At 45.3% G+C, this 19,912-nt stretch overlaps 1 protein-coding gene and 1 non-coding gene across 3 annotated transcripts in view; one reads left to right on the plus strand and one right to left on the minus strand.

Moving 5' to 3' along the window:
* ZFPM2 (zinc finger protein, FOG family member 2) overlaps window positions 1–19,912 on the minus strand; it is a 535,407-nt gene that overhangs the window by 148,194 nt on the left and 367,301 nt on the right. The window lies entirely within an intron of this gene.
* Window positions 8,415–8,551, plus strand: LOC119927989. The gene has a single exon (XR_005450951.1). It is a non-coding gene; the product is annotated as a small nucleolar RNA SNORA7 (small nucleolar RNA).

Below are 19,912 nucleotides of genomic sequence, written 5' to 3' on the forward strand. Positions count from 1 at the left end.
CATTCACTCAGGGGCAAGATTTGGCAATGCTTGACTCTCTTCGAACAAATCACTGAGGTAAGTACTTCTTAAACTGCACACATCTCCTGTATCCAGATACTTTAAACCAACCCTACAAAACATAATAAGATAATAATAATTGGGGTATCTGTTAAGCACTTATTATGTACCAGACACTGTACTAAGTGCTGGGGTGGATACAGGTAAATTGGGTTGGACACAATCCCTTGTCCCTCGTGGGGCTCACAGTCTCAATCCTCATTTTACAGATGAGGTAACTGAGGCACAGAGAAGTGAAGTGACTTGCCCAAGGTGACATAGCAAACTAGTGGTGAAGCCGGTATTAGAATCCATGACCTTCTAATTCCCAGGCCCGTGCTCTATCCACTATGCCATGCTGCTTCTCCAAAGAATTTTTATCTCCCCATCAGGGAAGTGAACCCTGGTTTCCCATGTGACAGGTGGGGATACTAACAACTATACCCTAAAATAGTAATGTGATGCCAGCTAATGTAGAATTTGGGTACATGAATTATCTGAATAATTGTGTGAATATAGCTAGGGAGTGTGACTCTCTCCATCATATGAATAGCAGTACTGGAGCGGGTAACCTAAATCCAAATTTGCTGTGATAATGGGGACAGGGATTTCAACACAGTGCATAATAATCTCATTTCCACCATTTGTTTTAACCTCTTTCATCCATAATTTATTTAACTTATATTAATGCCTGTGTCCCCGTGGAGACTGTAAGCTCGTTATAGGCAGGGAATGTGTCTACTAACTCTGTTGTACTGTGCTCTACCAAGTGCTGAGGATATTGCTTTGCACAAGGTAAGTGATCAATAAATGCAATTAGGAAAAATAAACAAAACAGTGGCTTCATTAGTAGTACTATAGATAAATAAAACTGATTTGAGTTTCACAGTCTCTTCCTGCCAATGCCTATTTCTGGATGAAGGTGAAATCAGTTGTGGCATGGCCAAAAGGATGAATGAAAAGGAAACTGTGGTAGAAATAACAATAATGATGGTATTTGTTAAGTACTTACTATGTGCCAAGCACTGCTGTAAGCGCTGCAATAATAGCCCCATGGTCATTAAAAAAAGTATCAATCAATCAATCGTATTTATTGAGCGCTTACTATGTGCAGAGCACTGTACTAAGCGCTTGGGAAGTACAAATTGGCAACACATAAAGACAGTCCCTACCCAACAGTGGGCTCACAGTCTAAAAGGGGGAGACAGAGAACAAAACCAAACATACTAACAAAATAAAATAAATAGATAGAATAGATATGTACAAGTAAAATAAATAAATAAATAGAGTAATAAATATGTACAAACATATATGCATATATACAGGTGCTGTGGGGAAGGGAAGGAGGTAAGATGGGGGCGATGGAGAGGGGGACGAGGGGGAGAGGAAGAAAGGGGCTCAGTCTGGGAAGGCCTCCTGGAGGAGGTGAGCTCTCAGCAGGGCCTTGAAGGGAGGAAGAGAGCTAGCTTGGCGGAGGGGCAGAGGGAGGGCATTCCAGGCCCGGGGGATGACGTGGGCCGGGGGTCGATGGCGGGACAGGCGAGAACGAGGTACAGTGAGGAGATTAGCGGTGGAGGAGCGGAGGTTGCGGGCTGGGCAGTAGAAGGAGAGAAGGGAGGTGAGGTAGGAGGGGGTGAGGTGATGGAGAGCCTTGAAGCTGAGGGTGAGGAGTTTCTGCCTGATGCGCAGATTGATTGGTAGCCACTGGAGATTTTTGAGGAGGGGAGTAATATGCCCAGAGCGTTTCTGGACAAAGATAATCCGGGCAGCAGCATGAAGTATGGATTGAAGTGGAGAGAGACACGAGGATGGGAGATCAGAGAGAAGGCTGGTGCAGTAGTCCAGACGGGATAGGATGAGAGTTTGAATGAGCAGGGTAGCAGTTTGGATGGAGAGGAAAGGGCGGATCTTGGCAATGTTGCGGAGCTGAGACCGGCAGGTTTTGGTGACGGCTTGGATGTGAGGGGTGAATGAGAGAGCGGAGTCGAGGATGACACCAAGGTTGCAGGCTTGTGAGACGGGAAGGATGGTAGTGCCGTCAACAGAGATGGGAAAGTCAGAGAGAGGACAAGGTTTGGGAGGGAAGACAAGGAGCTCAGTCTTCAACATGTTGAGCTTTAGGTGGCGGGCGGACATCCAGATGGAGATGTCCTGAAGGCAGGAGGAGATGCGAGCCTGGAGGGAGGGGGAGAGAGCAGGGGCAGAGATGTAGATCTGGGTGTCATCAGCGTAGAGATGATAGTTGAAGCCGTGGGAGCGAATGAGGTCACCAAGGGAGTGAGTGTAGATTGAGAACAGAAGGGGACCAAGCACTGAACCTTGGGGAACCCCCACAGTAAGAGGATGGGAGAGGGAGGAGGAGCCTGCAAAAGAGACTGAGAAAGAACGACCGGAGAGATAAGAGGAGAACCAGGAGAGGACGGAGTCTGTGAAGCCAAGGTCAGATAGCGTGTTGAGGAGAAGGGGGTGGTCCACAGTGTCAAAGGCAGCTGAGAGGTCGAGGAGGATTAGGACAGAATATGAGCCGTTGGATTTGGCAAGCAGGAGGTCATTGGTGACCTTTGAGAGGGCAGTTTCCGTGGAATGAAGGGGACGGAAGCCAGACTGGAGGGGGTCGAGTAGAGAGTTGTTGTTGAGGAATTCTAGGCAGCGCGTGTAGACAACTCGTTCAAGGAGTTTGGAAAGGAATGGTAGGAGGGATATGGGACGATAACTAGAAGATGAGGTGGGGTCAAGAGAGGGTTTTTTTAGGATGGGAGAGACATGGGCATGTTTGAAGGCAGAGGGGAAGGAACCAGTGGAGAGTGAGCGGTTGAAGATGGAAGTTAAGGAGGGGAGAAGGGATGGAGCGAGAGATTTCATAAGATGAGAGGGAATGGGGTCAGAAGCACAGGTGGCCGGAGTAGCACTTGAGAGGAGGGAGGAGAGTTCCTCTGAGGATACCGCTGGGAAGGATGGGAGAGTAGCAGAGAGTGTTGAGAGCCGGGGGGATGGAGAAAGGGGGGAAGAGACTTTGGGGAGGTCAGACCTGATGGATTTAATTTTGTTAATGAAGTAGGAGGCCAGATCGTTGGGGGTGAAGGAAGGAGGAGGGGGAGGAACCGGGGGCCTGAGAAGGGAGTTGAATGTACGGAAGAGCTGGCGGGGGTGATGGGCATGGGTGTCAATAAGGGAGGAGAAATATTTTTGTCTGGCAGAAGAGAGGGCTGAGTTAAGGCAGGAAAGGATAAACTTGAAGTGAACGAGGTTGGCATGGTGTTTAGACTTTCGCCAGCAGCGTTCGGCAGCTCGAGCATAAGAGCGAAGGAGGCGGACAGTGGCAGTCATCCAGGGCTGTGGGTTAGTGGTGTGAGAGCGGCGAAGGGAAAGGGGAGCGAGTGAGTCTAGCTGAGTAGAAAGGGTAGAGTTGAGAGCAGTAATCTGATCATCAAGACTGGGTAGAGAGGAGAGGGCGGTGAGGTGGGGTGTGAGGCGCTCCGAAAGATGGGTGGGGTCCAGAGAGCGGAGATCTCTGTGAGGGAGTAATATGGATTTACAGGGGAAAGGAGTGTGAGTGAGGAGGCAGGTGAGAAGATTATGATCAGAGAGAGGGATTACAGAGTTGGTGAGGGTGGACACAGTGCAGCGGTAGGAGATGATGAGGTCGAGGGTATGACCAAGTTGGTGAGTGGGTGAGGTGGGGTGGAGGAAGAGGTTGGCAGCGTCAAGGAGAGATAGAAGGCGGGCGGCAGAGGAGTCGTTAGGGATATCCATGTGGATATTGAAGTCTCCGAGGATCAGAGTGGGCATGGAGAAGGAGAGAAGGAAGGTGAGGAAGGGGTCAAAGTCGTTAAAGAAGTTGGAAGTGGGGCCTGGAGGGCGGTAGATGACGGCTACAAGAATCTGGAGGGGGTGGTAGAGGCGAATAATGTGGGCTTCAAAGGAAGGGAAGGAAAGGGAAGGGGGAGGAGGGATAGTGTGAAAGCGACATTGGGGGGCGAGAAGGAAACCGACACCTCCTTTTCCGGTGAGTCCGGGGGAGTGGGAGAAGAAGAGGCCTGCACTGCAGAGAGCAGCAGAAGAGACTGTGTCGTCCGGCGACAGCCATGTTTCAGTTAGGGCGAGGAGGAGTAGAGAACTGGAAAGGAAAAGGTCCAGGATGAAAGGGGTCTTACTTAAAACGGAGCAGGGGTTCCAGAGGCCACACTTGGCAGCAGCTGTCGAGGGTGGGGAGGGAGGGGGAAGGGTGCGAGGGGTGGGGAGGGTTTGGATTGGGATGAGTTGGCGGGGGCCTGGGCGGGGAGAGTGGGAAGGGGGGTGGCGATGGGAAAGGAGAACTGGGATGGGGTGGGGGCGGGGAGAAGGGGAGGGAGGGGGCCGGGAGGGAGAAGCGGAGGACCTGCGCTGGTACAGAGGAATCCTTGGTAGGGGGTGAGGGGGAGCGGTCTTGGTGGGTGAGAGGGAGGGAAACAGCTGGGTGGGAGAGGGGAAGGGGAAGGTGAGGAATGGGAATGGCAGTTGGGAGCAAGGGAACTGAAAGTTCATGGTGAGGTCAGCAGGGCGAGTGACAGTACAGCGGGGGGTTAACAATTGAGATGCAGAAGCAATAAAACAGTAGCAATGATAAAAGTAGGTGATGGCATCACAGGGTGTAGTTAAGCAATCAATATGCTATGGCAATAATAGTATGTGTGTGTGTGTGTGTGTGTGTGTGTGTGTGTGTGTGTGTGTGTGTGTCTGTTTTGGAGGGGGTGGAGGGGTTAAGGATCTTTGGCTACTCCTTTTAGCTAAAGAGAAAACTGAGGTAATTATATGAGTGAACATGTGACCTGTCCAAAGTAATCGAAGGACAAAGTAGAGCAACCAAAGTAGGGGTAACAATTCCATTTCCATTATCTGGCATATGCTACTGAACAATGAAACCTCCCAAGTGTAACTGTGGCCTGATAAAATGAGTCAATCAAAGCTCACTTTTTGTGTAGAATAGAACTTTGGATACTAGGAGGCAAAACAACCATCTTAATGTATTTATTTTTATTTTTTTTTTAAAGTGGACTTGTTCATTTTAGAAAAATGGAACATACTCAACACACAATGTTAATTTTAAGGTCCTTTTAAGAACCTGGATAAATTAAACCAAACTGGCATCTTTTAGGGAAAAAATGGTAGCTCACCTTTCAATATTCAGAAATGAAAAAAAATTAGTGAATTTATTTAGCCTTTAAACCTTTTTCAGACCATTAACTGATATTGACTGAATAATTTTCTTAACTGGGGTAAACAATTAGATTTTATGAGATTAACAAGCCATCTTCAAGGAAGCAATGTGCATTTTTTTCTGCTGACCTCAACTGGGACAGGTCTATGTAAATGTGCCAGCACTGGAGATTGAGTGACTCTGATATATCTGGAGAAGCAGCAAGGCCAGTGAAAAGATCACTGAACTGGAAGCCTGGAGATATGAGTTCTAATCCCTGCTTCTCCACCAGTTGCCTGCTGGGTGACTTTGGGCAAGTAACTTAATTTCTCTGTGCTTCTGTGCTCCTTAGACTGTGACCCATATGTAGGACAGGAATTGTGTCCAACCTAATTATATTGTATCTATGCCAATACTTGGTAAAGTGCTTGGCAAATAGTAAGTGCTTAATAAATACTGCAAGTAGTATAATCATCAGTTTCCTCATCTGTAAAACAGGAATAAAATACCTGTTCTCCCTCCAGTTCCTGGAAGGACCATATCTGATCCAGATTTTAATATATCTACTCCACCAAAGTCTAATATTTAGAGCAGAGTAGGTGCTGAACAGGTATCACGATTATTGTCAATATAAATGGAATGGAAAATTAGTCTCTACAGTCAGTCACCATATTACAGAGTCATAGAGAAGCACAATAGTAAAATGCTCAAACAACTTACCACCAGCTTGTGAATGTGAATTGCCTTATAAAAAAATAAATACAGCTGTCCTGATCAGATTTTTTTTCTAGTTGTTTTAATCTTGAGTATAAATCTAGATAGCAGTTCTACAACCTGAGTGCAAACATTAAGAGGGCCTCCTGAAAACTCCGTCTGAATTATCCATTCTTTATTGACAGACACAGAAATGGACCCTCCTGACCCAGTATTCTGACAGGGAAGATGAGCTGATAATATAATACATTATATAGGGCAAGCTCTATAATATAATTTGGTGGCTCAATCAATCAATCAATAGTATTTATTGAACACTTACTGTGTTTGGAGGACAGTACTAAGGGCTTGAGAGAAACAATATAACAGAGTGGATGGACATGTTCCCTGCCCACAAGGAGCTTACAGCCTAGGACACAGTCTAGGGTCAGAGGCAAGGACTTCCCAAACCAGAGTCCTGCTGGCCTCTGAGAGTTACTCTTCTTGGCAGACTATGAAGCCAGACATTTTTGGCCTCCAAGACATATTGCAGAACTCTTCAGTTTTTCTCAAGGATTTCCTGGGCAGGATTTTTAATTGGATTGGTAAGTAATCGGCTTACTTCTTGTGCCACACCATCCTCCTCCCCACCCCAACCATCCATTTCTTTCCCTTCCTTTGAAGCCTATATCTGCCTCTACATTCCACTGAAATAACTAGTCAATGCCATATTTTGTCCTACAGGCCCCACATCCATATTTATGAACAATTTTAATCTCTCTCTCACTTTCCTTCTCATTCTCGAGTCTTACACTGATCCCCAAGTACTTCAATATCCATGTGAATATTCCCTATTGCCTTTCCACTGCCTGCCGCCTCCCATTCCTCAAATCCAGTAACCTCTTGATCCACCCCACCTCACCCACTCACCAACTTGGACATACATCTGATACCATCTCTAATCACTGTACAATCTCTAACCTCACCAACTCTGAAATTCCACTCTCCAACATCAACTTCCTGTCTTCTCATTAACACACCCACTCCCGACAAATCTGCTCTGTTCCTCCATAGAAACCTCTGATTTTTCAACCCCTTCCCATTTTTCAAAGTCATCATGCCCCATTTGGTCTCCATACCCAAACTACCTTCTCTTGACCACATATCCTCACTCTCAACTCTTCTGTCTTCACTGAACTCAACTCCTTCACTCCCTATCCTTCCATCAATCTTGCACCACTAAACTGCATCTCTGGATCACCTCCACAGTGCACTTCCAATCAATCAATCAATCAATCGTATTTATTGAGCGCTTACTGTGTGCAGAGCACTGTACTAAGCTCTTGGGAAGTACAAGTCGGCAACACATAGAGACAGTCCCTACCCAACAGCGGGCTCACAGTCTAGAAGGGGGAGACAGAGAACAAAACCAAACATACTAACAAAATAAAATAAATAGAATAGACATGCACAAAATAAATAAATAAATAAATAAATAGAGTAATAAATATGTACAAAAATATATACATATATACAGGTGCTGCGGGGAAGGGAAGGAGGTAAGATGGGGGGGGATGGAGAGGGGGACGAGGGGGAGAGGAAGGAAAGGGCTTAGTCTGGGAAGGCCTCCTGGCTCTCTGTCCATAAGCTGTGGTGTGCTGCTGGCCAAAATGCAGATACCAGGCCAAACCCATCCATCTGAAACTCTTCCCCACCTGCTTTAACTCTTCCTTCTCCTCCCAACAACCTTAATTCTCCATCCTTACTGACTTCTGTGCCCATTTCCCACACTAGCCGTTTCAGTCTTTTTACTCCCTCCTCAAACCCCTTGTTCCCGTTCCTTCTCCATCTCTTATTCCCAATGACCTTGCCACATTCTTCACTGATAAAACGGAACCATCAGGCATGATCTCCCTAAAATCCACCCTGCTTATCTCTAGTCCCATGCTCTTCTTGCCACTTCTTCCACTCTCCCACCTTCCCATAAGTATCTTAAGAGGGAATCTCCTACATCCTCTTAAACCTACATCCTTTAGATTGTAAGATCCTTGTGGGTAGGGAATGTGTCTACCAACTCTGTCATATTGTATTCTCCCAAGTACTTAGTACAGGGCTCTGCAAACAGTGAGAGCTCAATAAATACAATTATTTGATTGATTTTCCACACGCACTTCTAATCTCATCTCTTCACAACTTATCAATACACTTGCCCCCCTTCCTTCCCTCCCTGACTGCAGTCTTCAACTGCTAACTATTCAGTGGTTCCTTCTGCACTGTTTTAAACACACTCATGTATTATCCCCTATCCTAAAAGAACTCTTCCTTGACTCCACAGCACTCTTCAGCAATAACCCCATCTCCATCTAACTATTCCATTCCAAACTTCTCCAGTGAGCTGGCTACAACCCCTGTCTCCACTACCTTTTCCCCACTTCTCTCCTTGACACCTTTCAATCTGCCATCCAACCTTCACTTAACATAAATCGCCCTCTCTACATGAATAACCCACCTCTCAGAGTCGCACCTGGAAAGTTTCCGATACTTTACCAGTTCGACTATGGGAAGGAGAGTCAAGCGGATGCATATTCATTCCATTTCTAGCTTGGGCAGTGGCTAGCAAGTGGAAGGCAATCTGCTACAAGTCAAAACTCACCTGTGCTGGGCAGCAGCAGCATGAGAGAGAATCTAGGGTGGAGACTCAGGTTTACTGCTCAGAAGGAGGGAATGGTAAACAGCTTCCATATTTTTACCAAGAAAACTCTATGGATACACTATCAGAATGATTTCAGATGGAAGTGGGGCATTCTGGAAGAGATGTGTCCATGACATCGTTATGGGTCATAGACAACTCGACAGCATAAGAAAACAACATGAATAATCTCTTTCCTGACAAATCCAATGGCCACTACTCCATCCTAATCCTCCTTGACCTCTCAGACACCTTTGACACTGTGTACCACATCTTCTTCTGGAAACATTAACCAATCTTGGCTTGTGACACTATTCACTCCTGGTTCTCCTATCTCTCTGCCAGCTCCTCCTCTGTTGCCCACCCTCCTCAAGGCTCATGTTTGATTTCCCTTCTATTCTCTAAATACACCACTTCCTTGGAGGACTCATTTTCTCCCACAGCTTCAAGTACTACCTCAACAAAGATGATTTCCAAATCTACCTCTCCAGCCTTATCCTCTCTCCTTCTCTGAAGTCTTGCATCTTCTCCAGCCTTCAGGACATCACTACTTGGATGTACCACCAGCTCCTCAAATTTAACATGTCCAAAACAGAACTCTTCATCTTCCTACTCAAACCCTATCCTTCTCATCCCAGCACAAAATCTCCATTCTCCCTGGTATCACAAGTCCATGAACTTGGCATTATCCTTGACTCATCTCTCTAATTCAATCCATATATTCAATCTAACACCAAATCTCCTCAATTCTACCTTCGCTATACCTCTTGAATTCATACCTTTTTCTCCATCCAAACTTCTATCCTTCCTTGACTACTGCAACAGCCTTCTCACTGATTTTCCAGGCTCCTGTCTTCCTATTTCAGTCCACATTTCACTCTGCTTCCCAGATCATTTTTCTAAATGAAAAATGACTACCCACTTCTTAAATGCCACTTCTCAAACACTTCTAATGGTAGTATATTCTCCTTACCATTCAACAGAAACTCCTTACCATCGACTTTAAAAAGCACTCAATCAGATCACCCCCTCCTACCTTACCTTGCTTATCTAATACTACAACCCATCCAGCACAATTTAATCCCTAACTCCAACCTATTTACTGTACTGAGATCTTATCTATGCCACCACCAAACCCTTACCCAGATTATTCTAGCCTGGAACCATATATATCTATGGATACATATCTATATAGATATACATCTAACAGTGCACCACACTCCCCACCTTCAAAACCCTCCTAAAATCGTATCTCCTCCAAAAGACCTTTCCTGATGAATCCGTCATTATGCCAATTTGCTGCCCCTTCTTCATTGTCTATCTATTTGGATCTGTATCCCTCAAGCACTTGACATTCAACCAAAGAGCACTATATATATATATATATATCCTCATTTTCTCCCATTTCCCATATATGTAGTTTTTTAATTATCTGTCTCTCTGGATCTCCAGCCCTGATCTTTCTCCTTCTCTGCAGTCTTGCATTGCTCCTATTTTCAGCATATCGCTACTTGGTATCCCACTGACACCTAAACTTAACATGTACAAGAAAGAAATGCTCATCTTCCCCCAAACCCTCTCCTCCCCTTGACTTTCCCCATTGTAGAAAGCACTATCATCCCCCCATCTCACAAGTCTGTAACCCTGGTGATATCTTGACTCATTTCTCTCAGTTAATCTACATACTCAATTAATCACCAAATCCAATGAGGTCTACCTTCACAACATCACTAAAATCCATCCTTTCCTCTCCATCCAAACTGCTACTATGTTAACATCTGGACCTTTTCTTTCCGATCTTGATTACTACATCAGCCTCCTTACTGACTTGCCTCCTATCTCTTCCCACTCCAGTCCATACATCTCTCTGCTGCCTGGACCAAGCCATGTTTCCCCACTTCTCAAGAATTTCCATGTGGCTACCCATCCACATCAGCATCAAACGGAAACTCCTATTGGCTTTAAAGTGCTCAATTACTATGTCCCTTCTTCTACCTTACCTCACAGACTTCCTGTTACAATCCAATATGCTCGTTTCACTCCTTTAACTCCAACTTACTCACTGTACCTTAATCATGTCCACTTCGCTGCCATCCCCTCACCCATGCCCTGTTTATGGCCTGAAATTACATTTCCCTTCACATCCAAAAGACATCTCCTCCAAGAGGCCTTTCCCAATTGAGCTGTCATTTCCTCTTTACCCTCTCCTTTCTGCACCATCCTTGCACTTGGAATTGTATCCTTTATTCACCCTCAGCACTGATGTACATATCTATAATTTATTTTAATATCTCTCTCCCCATCTAGATTTCAAGCTCCTTGTTGGCAGGGAATATGAATAATAATAATAATGATGGCATTTATTAAGTGCTTACTATGTGCAAAGCACTGTGGGGAGGTTGCAAGGTGATGAGGTTGTCCCACGGGGGGCTCACAGTCCTCATCCCCATTTTACAGATGAGGGAACTGAAGCACAGAGAAGTTAAGTGACTTGCCCAAAGTCACACAGCTAACAATTAGCAGAGCCGGGATTTAATAAAATTAAATATAATCATAATTAATAATTAATATATTGTACTCTCCCAAGTGCTTAGTGCTGTGCTGTGGAAACAGTAAGAACTCAATAAGTATGATTGATTGATCCTTGTGGGTGGGAATTACATCTACCAACTCAATCGTATTGAACTCTCTCAAACACTTAGTACAGTGCTCTGTACACAGTAAGTGATAAAGAAAGACCCTTGACAGATTAGTTGAGGTGGGTGGGGTGGGGGTGGGTGGGCATAGAGGGATATAGAAATTTGGTTAAGAAATGACTTTGTTAGGTAATACCTAAAATATCTATTGCATCACTGGCTCTACTGGTTTAGGGAGCAAAATGGTATCGCTGGACTACGTGGCCCAGTAGAAAGAACATAGGCCTAGGAGTCAGATGACCTAGATTCCAATCCCAGCTCCATCACTTGTCTGCTGTGTGAATTTGGGCTAATCACTCAACCTCTCTGTGCTTTAGGCTTAGTGGAAAGTGTGTATGGGCTTCGAAGTCAGAGGACATGGGTTCTAATGCCGGCTCCATCACTTGTTTGCTGTGAGACCTTAGGCAAGCCACTTAACTTCTCTGTGCCTCAGTTACCTCATCTGTAAAATGGGGATTTAAGACTGTGAGCCCCATGTGGGGCAACCTGATAAGCTTGTAACTACCCCAGCTCTTAGATCAGTGCTTGGTACAAAATAAGCACTTAACAAATACCATAAATATTAATAATAATGATGGCATTTGTTAAGAGCTTATTATATGTGAAGCACTGTTCTATGTGCTGGGGGGAATACAAGGTGATTAGGTTGTCCCACATGGGGCTCACAGTCTTAATTCCCATTTTACAGATGAGGTAACTAAGGCACAGAGAAGTGAAGTGACTTGCCCAAAGTCACACAGAAGACAAGTGGCGGAGTCGGGATTACAACCAATGACCTTTGACTCCCAAGCCCATGCTCTTTCCACCTAGCCATGCTGCTTCTCTAATTATATAATAATAATGATAATAATAATTAGCATTCTATTTATTATTAATAAAATTAGGATTGAATAATAATAATAATAATAATAATAATGGCATTTGTTAAGTGTTTACTATGTGCCAAGCACTGTTCTAAGTGCTGGGGGGAATACAAGATAATCAGATTGTCCCAGGTGGGGCTCACAATCTTTATCCCCATTTTGCAGATGAGGTAACTGAGGTGTAGAGAAGTGAAGTGACATGCCCAGAGCTACACAGCTGACAGGTGGCAGAGCCGGGATTACAACCCAAGCCTGGCCTCCTTCCACTGAGCCTCGCTGCTTCTTGTGGCTCCTCCCTCCTCCCTCCCTCTTAGACTTTGAGTCTCATGTGGGACCCCTCCTCAGAGCGCCCCCACAGATGCCCCCTGCTTCCCCCACCCCACCCCACTTTAGCGACCTTCCTTAAAGTACCCCCATCCCCCCACTTCCCGGTCCGGTCCTGACAGACTCTCCCCTCCCCCCCCCCCCCCCCCCGCCGCCCCGCCACCCCGGAAAAAAGGCCCTTGTTAGCACCAAGTTACATTAACGACAATCTCATTCGCACCTACTCAGCCTTCCCATGCTAGTTGGCTGTTTGCTCCTCTCCCCAGGTATCTCTGCTCCCTGACCCCCCTTAACAGGCCCACCCTACTCCAGCACTAATAGTTTGTATCTGCTCCCTGTGACATCATTATCTGCCAATTTTATTATTGCCATAGCATATTAATTGTTTAACTACACCCTATGATGCCATCGCCTACTTATATCACTGCTACTGTTTTACTGCTTCCGCATCTCAATTGTTAACCTCCCACTGTACTGTCACTCGCCCTCCTGAACTCACCATGAACCTTCAATTCCCTTGCTCCCAACTGCCATTCCCATTCCTCACCTTCCCCTCTCCCACCCAGCTTTTACCCTCCCTCTCCCCCACGAAGACCACTCCCCATCACCCCCTACCAAGGATCCCTCTGTACCAGCACCAGTCCTCCACTCCTCCCTCCCGGCCCCCTCCCTTTCTCCCCGCCCTCACTCCATCGCATTTCTCCTTTTCCGTCGCCTCCCCTCTTCCCACTCTCCCCACCAAGGCCCCCGCCAACTCATCCCAATCCAAACCCTCCCCACCCCTCGCACCCTTCCCCCTCCCTCCCCTCCCTCGACAGCTGCTGTCAAGTGTGGCCTCTGGAACCCCCGCTCTAAGTAAGATTCCTTTCATCCTGGACCTATTCCTTCCTAGCTCTCTACTCCTCCTCGCCCTAACTAAAACATGGCTGTCTCCAGACGACACGGTCTCTTCTGCTGCTCTCTCGAATGGAGGCCTCTTCTTCTCCCACTCCCCCAGACTCACCGGAAAAGGAGGAGGTGTCGGTTTCCTTCTCGCCCCCCAATGTCGCTTTTGCACCATCCCTCCTCCCCCTTCCTTTTCCTTCCCTTCCTTTGAAGCCCACATTATTCGCCTCTACCACCCCCTCCAGATTCTTGTAGCCGTCATCTACCGCCCTCCCGGCCCCACCTCCAACTTCTTTAACGACTTTGACCCCTTCCTCACCTTCCTTCTCTCCTTCTCCATGCCCACTCTGATCCTCGGAGACTTCAACATCCACATGGATATCCCTGTTGACTCCTCTGCCGCCCGCCTTCTATCTCTCCTCGACGCTGCCAACCTCTTGCTCCACCCCATCTCACCCACTCGCCAACTTGGTCATACCTTCGACCTCATCATCTCCTATCGCTGCACTGTGGCCACCCTCACCAACTCTGAAATCCCTCTCTCTGATCATAATCTTCTCACCTGCCTCCTCACTCACACTCCTTTCCCCTGTAAATCCATATTACTCCCTCACAGAGATCTCCGCTCTCTTGACCCCATCCATCTTTCTGAGCACCTCACACCCCACCTCGCCACCCACTCCTCTCTACCCAGTCTTGATGATCAGATTACTGCTCTCAACTCTACCCTTTCTACTCAGCTAGACTCACTCGCTCCCCTTTCCTTTCGCCACTCTCGTACCACTAACCCACAGCCCTGGATCACTGCCACTGTCCGCCTCCTTCGCTCTTATGCTCGAGCTGCCGAACGCTGCTGGCGAAAGTCTAAACACCGTGCCAACCTCGTTCACTTCAAGTTTATCCTTTCCTGCCTTAACTCAGCCCTCTCCTCTGCCAGACAAAACTATTTCTCCTCCCTTATTGACACCCATGCCCATCACCCCCGCCAGCTCTTCCGTACATTCAACTCCCTTCTCAGGCCCCCGGTTCCTCCCCCTCCTCCTTCCCTCATTCCCAACGATCTGGCCTCCTACTTCATTAACAAAATTCAGTCCATCAGGTCCGACCTCCCCAAAGTCACTTTCCCCCTTCTCCAACTCCCTGGCTCTCAACAGTCTCTGCTACTCTCCCATCCTTCCCAGCAGTATCCTCAGAGGAGCTCTCCTCCCTCCTCTCAAGTGCTACTCTGGCCACCTGTGCTTCTGACCCCATTCCCTCTCATCTCATGAAATCTCTCGCTCCATCCCTTCTCCCCTCCTTAACTTCCATCTTCAACCGCTCACTCTCCACTGGTTCCTTCCCCTCTGCCTTCAAACATGCCCATGTCTCTCCCATCCTAAAAAAAACCCTCTCTTGACCCCACCTCACCTTCTAGTTATCGTCCCGTATCCCTCCTACCATTCCTTTCCAAACTCCTTGAACGAGTCGTCTACACGCGCTGCCTCGAATTCCTCAACAACAACTCTCTCCTCAACTCCCTCCAGTCTGGCTTCCGTCCCCTACATTCCACGGAAACTGCCCTCTCAAAGGTCACCAATGACCTCCTGCTTGCCAAATCCAACGGCTCATACTCAGTCCTAATCCTCCTCGACCTCTCAGCTGCCTTCGACACTGTGGACCACCCCCTTCTCCTCAACACGCTATCTGACCTTGGCTTCACAGACTCCGTCCTCTCCTGGTTCTCCTCTTATCTCTCCGGTCGTTCTTTCTCAGTCTCTTTTGCAGGCTCCTCCTCCCCCTCCCATCCTCTTACTGTAGGGGTTCCTCAAGGTTCAGTTCTTGCTCCCCTTTTGTTCTCGATCTACACTCACTCCCTTGGTGACCTCATTCGTTCCCACGGCTTCAACTATCATCTCTACACTGATGACACCCAAATCTACATCTCTGCCCCTGCTCTCTCTCCACCCCTCTAGGCTCACATCTCCTCCTTCCTTCAGGGCATCTCCATCTGGATGTCTGCCCGCCACCTAAAACTCAACATGTCCAAGACTAAACTCCTTGTCTTCTCTCCCAAGCCCTGCCCTCTCCCTGACTTTCCCATCACTGTTGACGGCACTACCATCCTTCCTGTCTCACAGGACCGCAACTTTGGTGTCATCCTCGACTCCGCTCTCACATTCACCCCTCACATCCAAGCCATCACCAAAACCTGCCGGTCTCAGCTCCGCAACATTGCCAAGATCCGCCCTTTCCTCTCCATCCAAACCGCTACCCTGCTCGTTCAAGCTCTCATCGTATCCCGTCTGGACTACTGCATCAGCCTTCTCTCTGATCTCCCATCCTCGTGTCTCTCCCACTTCAATCCATATTTCATGCTGCTGCCCGGATTGTCTTTGTCCAGAAATGCTCAGGGCATGTTACTCCCCTTCTCAAAAATCTCCAGTGGCTACCAATCAATCTGCGCATCAGGCAGAAACTCCTCACCCTGGGCTTCAAGGCTCCCCATCACCTCGCCCCCTCCTACCTCACCTCCCTTCTCTCCTTCTACAGCCCACCCCGCACCCTCCACTCCTCTGCTGCTGATCTCCTCATCGTACCTTGTTCTCACCTGTTCCGCCATTGACCCCCAGCCCAAGTCATCCCCCGGGCCTGGAATGCCCTCCCTCTGCCCATCCGCCAAGCTAGCTCTCTTCCTCCCTTCAAGGCCCTACTGAGAGCTCACCTCCTCCAGGAGGCCTTCCCAGACTGAGCCCCTTCCTTCCTCTCCCCCTTGCCCCCCTCTCCATCTCCCCATCTTACCTCCTTCCCTTCTCCAGAGTACCTGTATATATGTATATATGTTCGTACATATTTATTACTCTATTTATTTATTTATTTATTTATTTTACTTGTACATATCTATTCTATTTATTTTATTTTGTTAGTATGTTTGGTTTTGTTCTCTGTCTCCCCCTTTTAGACTGTGAGCCCACTGTTGGGTAGGGACTGTCTCTATATGTTGCCAACTTGTACTTCCCAAGCGCTTAGTACAGTGCTCTGCACACAGTAAGCACTCAATAAATACAATTGATTGATTGATTGACAGGGACTGTATCCAACCTGATTATCTTGTTTCTACCCCATTGCTTAGTACAGTAGCTGTCACATAGTAAGCTCTCTATAAGTCCCATTAAAAAATTAAAATAAAATGTTTCCTGGAAAATTATGGAAATTTCTGCTTGTTGGCCTCTCAGCATCCTTTTCTCCCCACTTCAGTCCACACGTCAGTCTGCTGCCCAGATCATTTTTCTACAAAACCATCAGGCCATGTTTCCTCACTCCTCAAGAACATTCAGTGGTTGCCCTTCCACCTCTGCATCAAACAGAAACTTCTTAAGTTTTACTGATGGCTCATCGCCTCCAAGAGGGCTTCCCTGAATAAGCCCTCATTTCCTTTTCTTCCACTCCCTTCTGAGTCACCCTGACTTGCTCCCTTTATTCATCCGCTTCTCCCAGTACCACAGCACTTATGTACAGATCTGTAATTTTATTTATTGATATTAATGCCTGTCTCCCCCTATAGACTGTAAACTTGTAGTGTGCAGGGAATGTCTTTGTTATATTGTACTCTCCCAAGAGCCTAATACAGTGCCCTGCATACAGTAAGCACTCAATAAATATGACTGACTGAAAAACTTACAAACTTCAAGAAATCGCTTAGATTATGCCTCAATATGAGGAGGCCAACATACTAGTTAAGAATAATTTACTTGTCACACATTCTTCTTCTACTCCCTTCAAGACTGTAAGCTTATTTTGGGCAGGGAATGTGTCTACTTACTGTTATATTTTGCTCTCCCAAGTGCTTAATAAGTGCTCTGCACAAAATAAGTGCTCAATAAATACAATTGATTGATTTACTACTCCCTGCCCTCTTGTGGAATGGAACTTTGCATGTGCTGTAACTTCAGTTCAATAGTGAATATGGTGAGGGCTGCTTCTGAATTTAAAAAAGAACTCAAGTTGGAGCAACCATACTGGTCTTGACATGTTCAGTACACCAATCAACCTACGGGCTGATCTGCAAACTAAAATGCATTTATTCGGCTACATTTTTTAAGACATTTTTCTATACAAAGTGAATATGTTACATTTCAATTCATTCATTCATTCATTCATATTTATTGAGCACTTACTGTGTGCAAAACACTGTACTAAGCGCTTTGAAAGTAAAAGTTGGCAACGTATAGAGACGATCCCTAGCCAACAACGGGCTCACAGTCTAGAAGGGAGAGACAGACAACAAAACAATGCTCACTCTCTTTTTAAGAATCATGCCACTTGAGCAATAAGCAGTTCTTTCTTTGACAAGAACCAGGCACATCATTTTTGAAAGCCAAGTATCAGCAGAAACTCTATATCACTGTGACTACTATCTGAGTGCTTTATATAGTAGATGAAGAAAATATTTCCCAATTTATTTTTCTTTATTACTGGTCAGCTCTGACATCATTAGTTTCCTCTGTGTCACAGATACAGACTAAGTAATGTTTGACAGGGATCACTACAAAAACAGGTTACAGATAAAGTTTGACCTCCTTTCCTTTCCTTTAGTCCTTTAACTTACAGTTGTGATGAGGGATGTGTGAAAGAATGACCAAGATTTGATTTCGGGCTTCTAGGTCACAGTTTCACCTTGACAACAGTTCTTTCATTTCAAGCAGTAAGATTTTCTAGGATCCCTAAGGTGCTTTCATTTTTTGTCAAGTACTGGGGAAAAAAAATGAAAAAAAAGATAAATCTTAATTCACAAGCTGCAAGACTATCTCCGTGTCTCCAGCACAAAACTTCAAATCCAATCCAAGAACTGGATGTGTATTAGAAGTCTGCAGATTTAAACCTTGTCCACCATGATCAAACTGGATTTATGGGGCATCATAACTCTCCAGACACCAACCAGCAGCTTATTAATTTAATAGACTCCTGTCCATTCCCTGATGTTTCTGCCCTGACAGTCTCTCAAGATAAGGCGAAAGCCTTTTGACAGGACAGAGTGCATATATATTTTCTTCTGTTTTCTCATGGATGGGGTTGTCGACAAGTTGAAATGTGTAGCTCAGCAAATTTGTTTCTTCCCCTTTTTACTTTGCAGAGAAACTGACAGAAACAATACTCAGTGAGCTACAGGGATCAAGTGACCTGTGGTTTTCCTTGAGCATTTATTTAACATTAAGTTTTGGGAAATAAAATGTGAATTGATTTAAAAGGAAACATACACCTTTCACTGTGACAAGAAACTGAACTGTTTTTAACACCTAATAAATTTTAAGTGTTGTGGAGAGAAACAGATATCAACGCTCTCATGAAAAGTACAAGTGTCATTTCCTCTTTTAATAGAGCTATTTAGAAAATGTATTTTTAAAAAAAGTGATTATGTTTTAAATGTAACCTTTTCTGTTTCTCCTGTTTCCCTTAATGTGTGTGAATGCATAAGGATCTGAATTGAATGGATTTTTTTCCCTTCCAGGAACTCCAGAGAAACACAAAATGTGTTTGTGTTCTGTAATCAAATTTTAAATGAACTCCCAATTCTGAGTAAAAGTAGAAGATAATGTGACAGGATACTGCAATATATGTTCTACCAAACCAAAAATGTTCACTTCCAGGAGAGTCATTTCACTATGAGCTGGTATTCAACCAAACCAAAATTGCTGCAGATCTAAAATACCTGAGGCCAGTATATCCAAAGGAAAACTGGAATAAAGACAAACTGGAAAAATCACAAGTATGTATGTAGTCAGACATGGTATTGAATCAATTACGGAAGCAATAATGTTGTTCTAACCCCTTCGATGGGCCTAAGATGGCATGGTAATTATTTTTCTTGAAGATACCTACCTGCTACATTTAAGGATTCTAATGCTATCACGAGTCACTTTCTCTTCATATTTTTTATGAAAAGAAAGATTTTTATCTGTGACTGTCCATCTGTATGCAATGTTAATCAATCAATAAAATGTATTGAGTGGCTACTTTGACAAATCTACCAAGAATGTGCTCAAGAGAATTAGTAGACACTGCCTTAAAGGAGTTTATTATCTGTATATACTTATAAATAAGATTCTCTACAAACACTTGCTGCCCCAAAAAGTCTTAACTCAGTAATCCAATATCAATAAAAAATTTTTAGTGTTAGGCTACTTTGAAGGTTTTCTCTTAAAAACTAACTAAAACTAGAGTCATAATAATTGAAACAATTTTCTATAATACCTTCAAAAACTAAGAACAATTTAACAGTAGAAGAAAAATCTTTTGTGAAAATAATTACTTTCAGCCCAAACCAGGACTCTATAAATTCCAGAATTTTCACAGAAACTGGCTTGAACTTATTTACACTGACTTTCAATGGCTGCCACTTGTAGAACGTAACTAGATGGAGAAACATGTCCCTTTCTGCATAAATGGGTAATTTTTTATCCATTCCTTTGGTTGGAAGACTGATGGTTGTTATCCCCTGGATGTGCTCCCAGTTTGCCCAATTTGCTATTTGGAAAGCTCATGAGACTCAGGCAGGCTAATGAGAGTTTGC

The sequence above is a fragment of the Tachyglossus aculeatus genome, chromosome 4 (genome assembly GCF_015852505.1).
Source record: "Tachyglossus aculeatus isolate mTacAcu1 chromosome 4, mTacAcu1.pri, whole genome shotgun sequence".
NCBI lineage: Eukaryota > Metazoa > Chordata > Mammalia > Monotremata > Tachyglossidae > Tachyglossus > Tachyglossus aculeatus.